Below are 7,574 nucleotides of genomic sequence, written 5' to 3'. Positions count from 1 at the left end.
GTTAATTTTTTTTTTTGGGTGGAGGTAACTAATCTCTTAGCGAGTCTAACGGCATCCAACCTATAGGTGTGGACCCACACTTATTTTATCTCCACCGAAAGAGTCCCACCGCTTGAGAGAGGAGTCAAACATGGATCCACACTTATTCCCAACCATACTCGTCCACCAACCAAGCTAAGCCCGATTAAACGATATTCTCTTTATTATATTTATGTATGCATAAATATATAGCAAAAAAATCCCAACTAGGTTAGAAAGCAATTAATATAGTTTCTAATTATATATCTTGAATTCTCTCTGTAATAACTTTTAATACAAACAAATAATAATTATATATATAAGGGTATAATTAAGATGGAAATATTATTGATATATCCAAAAGTATCTCAATCATTTTTGGCATATTAATACAACGTAATAATATGTATTTTGGAGAGATTAAATGATATCAATTCATGACTTCCATATGTGCCATGTTTCTCATGTATATATAACACCAAAATTCTATTGAAAAATCATTCAAGAAACAAAATAACTTTCACAAGGTACTTGATTCACAATTGCTTCTTCCCATTGAAGCTCATTTTATATCTTCATGTAAGTCCAAAGATTGTCTTCTGTAACTTTTTTTATAGAAGCTTAATTGTTTGGTGTTGATATTAGAAACTTACCCTAGCTAGGATGACATGAATTTCTCTCTTTTTTTTATCCTTTATCTATTATTATTATCATAGCTGATAATTTTGTGTTGCATCAAATTAAATTGGTTTTATTAATACTAATAATTTTCTCTTTAGCAGACTAAAATTTTTTTAAAAAATTTCCTAGCTAGGATGACATGAATTTCTCTCTTTTTTTATCCTTTATCTATTATTATTATCATAGCTGATAATTTTGTGTTGCATCAAATTAAATTGGTTTTATTAATACTAATAATTTTCTCTTTAGCAGACTAAATTTTTTTAAAAAAATTTTACAAAAAAAAATGTATATTTGTGATTTTTTTAATTGTTGTTGATTTACTGGCCTACATATTTTATGTTCCCATTATTTTTATTTACATTTTTTTATTCCTCATTAAAAATATTCCACATAAAATAGTAACCGTGGTTAGTTCCACTTCTCATCGGTCGTTCAGACAACGTCGATAATGAACTTCCTATTATTATAATTAGTCTTTCAACTAAGCTACTTCATATCCCAACCAAAAATCGTCTTTAGGGCTGCAAACGAACCGAGCCGAGCCGAGTATGTGAGTGTTCATGTTTGTGTTCATTTAATATCAGCTTGTTCAAGTTTCGTTCATGTTTGTTCGAGATTTATTGTTTGTGTTCATGTTTGGTTCATTTAAATTATGAGTGTTCATGTTCGGTTCATGTTCAGTTCATGTTCGTTCGTTTAGTGCTTATCGAGCTTGTTCGTGAACATATTTAACGAATTTTTTTTAACTATCAAACAAACACGTTCATGAACATATCTATAAACAAACATATTTATAATAAAAGCAATTGTCTATGTAACAAAGGCAATGATTATTTATATTTATTAATTTTATAGTCAAATATTAATTATTTTTATCAAACTAATTCATGAGTTCAAAATCGAACACAAATCGAGCTTGTTCACGAACTTCAAATGATGTTGTTCGCGAACATAAATGAGCTGAACGCATTAGTGTTCAAGTTTGTTTATTTAAGAATCGAGTATTTAAAATATTGTTCAAGTTTGTTTGTTTAGTTAATTAAACGATCACAAATGAGCTTTAATCGAACCGAACAACGAGTAGCTCGTCGAACGTTTGGTTCGCTTGCAGCCCTAATCGTCTTGTCGATCAGTATCAAAGATCGATAGAGCTTTCATAGTAAGATAGGAGCAACAATGGAATGACGATGGTGTTTGGCAAAGGCATGCTAATTATTAAAGTTGCTGGGAACCGTCTTCATCGGAATTGGATGGGGAATGAAAAGAAATGTTGTAAGTTGTCGGCCTTCGATCGCAGTGCAGTATATCATTGCGGCGGTGCGTGGAGATTCACAACTCTAATTGCAGGTGTTATCTCCTCTCTTCTATCTAAATGAAGGAGTTTTTCTAGGTTGTGGTTTGTAAAAATTTTCGACAATTTATCACAGCAAAAATTGTATGTTCTTTATAAGATATTACACTAGAAATTCTAACTTCCATGATAAAACTACTGTTTTTTTTTTTTTTTTTTTTTTTTTTTTTTTTTTTTTTTTTTTTTGCTATTGTTGCACTATAAATATATATTTTTTTAATAAAAAGGACAGTTTATTCCATCAAAGGAACAGAGGATACAATCAACACCAAACAAGAACAAAGTAAAATCAAGACCAAACAAGAACAAAGTAAGAGTACAAGATAAAATTAAAACTGGTATTGAAAAGAAATCAAATAGGGTCGGTCAACCCTAACCCGACCCGTTTTTTAAACGGGTCAATTTCTGAAACCCGAACCCGACCCGTTTTGAAATCGGGTCGGGTTCAACCCGGATTTTCCGGGTCGGATTTTCGTGTCGTGTCAAATATTGACACCCCTACGAATTACACACTCATTGCATGAAAATAACTTGATGGAAAAACAAATTCCACAATTGAAATGATCAAATTGAAAAAAACTTAGCCACAAGTTCAAATGTTTAATAATGAGTATAGAGCTTTAGTTCCTCATCAAATGTACTTTCTTTTTGTTAGGGTAAAATGCATTACAATGAATTGCTGATGAGCGCCACATGCATGAACTGGAATTTTATGAATTTGGGCCAGTTCCTTGAATAGGAAATCAAGTTGAAGTAAACAGAATATCACTAGCCCTTTCTCACTACTAAAAAAAACATAAAAACAGCATTAATTAACATCGATTTTCAAACTGCTGCTATATATCATCTATAAAAGTGATTATAACTGCTATTACAGAAAAATAAAATATTACATATCATATTTTTAACTGCGGTTTATACCGTTGGCTTTATACCATCTTATAAAGACCTTACATATAAGCGAGCGAGGGAAAAGCCAAATTACAACTGCCACATGAAAAAAAAAAAAAAAGCTTACATTTCTGCTGCGATAAATTATCCAAAATATATATAAACCACAAACTAGATTCCTAGAATAACTCCTTCACTTAGATAGAAGTGAGGAGATAATACCCGCAATTAGCGTTGTTGGATCTCCCAGCACCGCTGCAATGATGAACTGCACTGCGAGGGCCGCCAACTTGCAGCATTTTTTTTGGTTCCCCATCCAGCCCCGATGAAGACTGTTCCCCGCAGCTTTGATAATCGGCATGGCTTCCCCAAACGCCATCGTCGTTCCACTGCTGCTGCTAGCTAAGCTTCGCCATAGTAAGTCCTTTGCCAATTCTCCAGCCATGTCTTTTTTGCACATGCTACGTGCAAATTGTATTTTTTTGCAATTGCTCCTGTAGCACCAGCCTTTCCCCTTCAAGTCTTCAACCCACACTTATGGCAGGGCTTTGACGCCTTATGGTGTAGATGGAGGCGAAGGCCATCGTCCGCATCTAGCACGAGAGGGAGGGCAGCGCAGCAGGGATGGAGGTCAACAGAGCCACACTTTCGACAGTGGTAGACGTAGCCATTGACAAGTTGGCCGCAAGCATTGCAGTAGCGAGTGGAGTCGTCGGGAGGGACGTAGAGAGAAACTCAAAATAGCATTTGGGGTAGAAAGGGAGGTGGAGGGCGGGAGCGGTAGGATTGGGGGCGGCGCAATGAGTGTGGAGGTCATAGTCGCAGAAAGAGCAATTGTAGCGGGAGCCAATGCCAATTTGGTGGCAGCCATCACATGTAAATGGAATTTGTGTGGATACGTACGTAAAATAATTTGTGGGGGTGGCTAAAGTGGTTTAGCTCACCGTATTTCATCCTGGTGCCTAGAAACCAGAGAGAGAGAGGGGGAAGGGAGAGTGACGAACAGATGCACGCAGCTCTTGATTGTATAGAGAAGGGAAAAGGGTTTAAGTGTTCAGAGAGAAAGAGAGAGCGAGAGACCTCCACAAATTATTTTACGTATCCACACAAATTCTATATAATTACATGCGATGGCTTCCACCAAATTGGTGTTGGCTCCCGCTACAATTGCTCTTTTTGCGACTATGACCTCCACACTCATTGCGCCGCCCCCAATCCTACCGCTCCCGCCCTCCACCTCCCTTTCTACCCCAAATGCTATTTTGAGTTTCTCTCTACGTCCCTCCCGACGACTCCACTCGCTACTGCAACGCTTGCGGCCAACTTGTCAATGGCTACGTCTACCACTGTCGAAAGTGTGGCTCTGTTGACCTCCATCTCTGCTGCGCTGCCCTCCCGCTCGTGCTTGATGCGGACGATGGCCTTCGCCTTCATCTACACCATGAGATTGAAGGAGAAAGACTGGTGCTTCAGAAGCAATTGTAAAACAAATACAAATTGCACTTAACATGTGCAACAAAGATGTGGCCGGAGAGTTGGCAAAGGACTTATTGGCCGGAGAGTTGGCAAAGGACTTATTATGGCCAAGGTAGCAGCAGCAGTGGAACTATATATTGAATGTTAAATATTGACAGTATTTAATTTCTCTTAATTAGATATTAATTTTGTCTTAAATTTCTGCCAGCATGTATGGTTGATATAAATACAAATTATTTCATTTTGTATGAATTTGTGTTGAGTTAATTGAATGCCATTTCTTATACTTTTTCCTAAGTCAGAAAATGCTCAAAAAAAGCATTTAAATTGACAAGTCCTTAGCATAAATGAAGAGAAAGAAAAAAAATCAAATTGGGTCATTTTTTTCATGTTTGAATATTTCGAGAGCATGACCTAACCAAAGAGTATAACTTGTAATATAATTTAATAAAATTGGGATATGCTCAATTTAATAGTCCAATATAAAGTTGGTTTGGGGTCAAACTCTGATTAATTTTATAAATTTAGCAAAAATAACAAATATTATTATCTATACAATTATTATATAAAAATAATGTAATTACTTATGAGTATAAATTAATAATTTTATCTTTTTAAAGAAATAAAATATAATTAATTTTTAACACAAATTTTAATTAATTTTTAAAATTTAAACTAGTTTTCTTAAGTAGTTCAAAATGAGTGATAGAAAAGTACCCTCAAACTTAAGAAAAAATTCTATAAGATGGTAGTGAGGCCTGCAATGTTTTATGGTGCTGAATGTTGGTCATTAAAAGAGAAGCATAATACTAAGTTAAGTGTGGCAGAGATAAGGATGCTCAGATGGATGAGTGAATTTACCTTTAGATATAGAATACGAAAGGAGCATATACTTGAAAAGATTGGAGTAGCTCCAGTAGAAGATAAGATTAGAGAGAGTCGTCTTAGATGGTTTGGTCACATAAAACGGCGGCCTTCCAATGGTTAGGAGAGTAGAGGCGTTAGATTTGACTTATGCTAAGAATGGTACGTAGAGGTAGACCTAAAAAGACTTGATTAGAAAATATTAGGAATGACCTTTCTTTATTAGATTTAAAAGAGAATTTGACATTTAATAGGACACAATAGAAAAAAAGGATTCATGTAGCCGACCCCACATAGTGGGATAAAGACTTGATGTTGTTGTTGTTGTAGAGATAGAGAGAGAGAGAGAGAGAGAGAGGGGGAAGTAGGGAACGGATGCTAGCAGCTTTAGCTTGTTTATACAGAGAAGGGAATAAGGGTTTTAACTTTTAAGTGTTTAGAGAGAGAGAGAGAAACAACATGAAGATTTTAAATACATACCAGAAACCAGAGAGAGAGAGAGAGAGAGAGAGAGAGAGAGAGAGGGAATGGACGCGGGCAGCTCTTGGATAAAGGTTTTAAGCCTTTTAAGTGTTTAGAGAGAGAGAGAGAGTCATCACATAAATAATTTCAACCCTATTAATGATAAGCAAGAACCCAAAGCAGAGATATATTATCCATTCGTTCTCTTCTCTTTTACAATAATTATTATAAAAACTCCAAAGTTCAGCTAAATGTATTGAATTCTTATCACAGCCCTACAAGTCGATAAGGATTCAATACATTTAGCTGAACTTAGGAGATTCCATAATACTTAATGTAAAAGGGAAGAGAACGAATGCAAAATATATTCCAGCTTTTGGTTCTTGTTTAGCATTAAGAGGGGGTGAAATTATTTATGTGATCTCTCTCTCTCTCTATATATATATATATATATTTGGGATGGTTACTTCGAAGTAATATACATGCATCATTGGTTTATTAATATCAATGCATAGTGAAACTTGGAAAGGATGACTATTGTATGTCATCTCTTCTGTTGAAGGTTCATTCATATTTAAGTTGTAATAATTTGTATTGGGCTAATTAACTTCTACTCTTTTACCTAATTAAGAAAATAATCTTAAAATACATACAAATTGATGACTTCTCAGCAAGAATGGGGAGAAAGAAAGGCTGACGTGTAACAGTTATCGTATAGAAAAAATGGATCGATTTTTTGGACCCGAACCTGCACAACATTTTGATCGGAAGAAAGACGAGAATTCGCTCGTTGCGTTGGCTCCTTTGTTGTTGTTTGACTTTGCTCCTTGGACGATGTTCCCTTCTGGTCGGATCGTAAGCTGCAACATTTTGATCGGAAGCAACGATGACAGTTCGTTGCTGTTCAACTTCACTCCTTGGACGGCGTTCCCTTACGGTCGGACAAGAGTTTGCTCGCTGGCTCATTCATTGCTGTTCGACTTCGCTCCTTGGACGACGTTCCCTTCCGGTTGGATTGGAAGTTGCAACATTTTGATCGGAAGCAACGATGGGAGTTTGCTGATGTTTGACTTTGCTCCTTGGACGACGTTCCCTTCCAATCAGATGGGAGTTCGCTCGCTAGCTCCTTCGTTGTTGTTCAAGTTCACTAGCTGTGAAGGATTTCAAGTTAAAATCGGGTCAATTTCGGGTGTCTGGGTCAAGCCGAACCCAGCCCAAAATTCAAAACAGGTCGAAAATCAGGTCCCGAACCCGACCCTTTTCGGGTTCGGGTTGACCGGAACCAGAAATTTTTATATCAAGTTCGAGTCGGATTTTCAGGTCTTGTCAAATATTGACACCCTTAATAAATATTATAGAATATCCTAAGTTCAGCTAAATGTATTGAATCCATATCAACTTGTAGGGCCGAGATGCAAAATTTCATTTAGAAAAAAAGGGTCCTACTGAATGAGGAGAGTGGGCGAATTACTTAGATAGTATATAGTTGGTACCACTACATAAGTATGATATACATTATATTTTTAATTTTGGCCCATCATTAAAATGATACTATTTCGACCATTAGAAAGAGAATTAAATATTTCTAAATAATGCAGGCAGTCAATAGATTATATGGGAACAATCATTTTCAAAATTTAATTTAATGGAATTTTTGTTGTATAAAATGACTTACATTTTTGTTACCTAGCTAATACTATCATTTTTCCCTCTGAATTTTATCTACCATATAATAAGCCTCGATTTATCTGGTTGAATTATAATAGGATTAAATGGCTCATAATTGTGTAATTCAGACAAAATGAAATCTTGATTAATGCAATTACTT

The 7,574-nt window shown here is 35.6% G+C and overlaps 1 pseudogene; it reads right to left on the bottom strand.

Annotated features, from left to right (window-relative positions):
* Positions 1–3,137: 3,137 nt before the first annotated feature.
* On the bottom strand, positions 3,138–3,898 carry LOC110105204 (annotated as a pseudogene).
* Between the last annotated feature and the right edge of the window lie 3,676 nt (positions 3,899–7,574).

This window comes from Dendrobium catenatum, unplaced genomic scaffold, assembly GCF_001605985.2.
Source record: "Dendrobium catenatum unplaced genomic scaffold, ASM160598v2 original_scaffold_65093, whole genome shotgun sequence".
Classification (NCBI taxonomy): domain Eukaryota; kingdom Viridiplantae; phylum Streptophyta; class Magnoliopsida; order Asparagales; family Orchidaceae; genus Dendrobium; species Dendrobium catenatum.
Note: the sequence above shows the minus strand (reverse complement) of the source record. Positions and strands in the feature narration are given on the sequence as shown.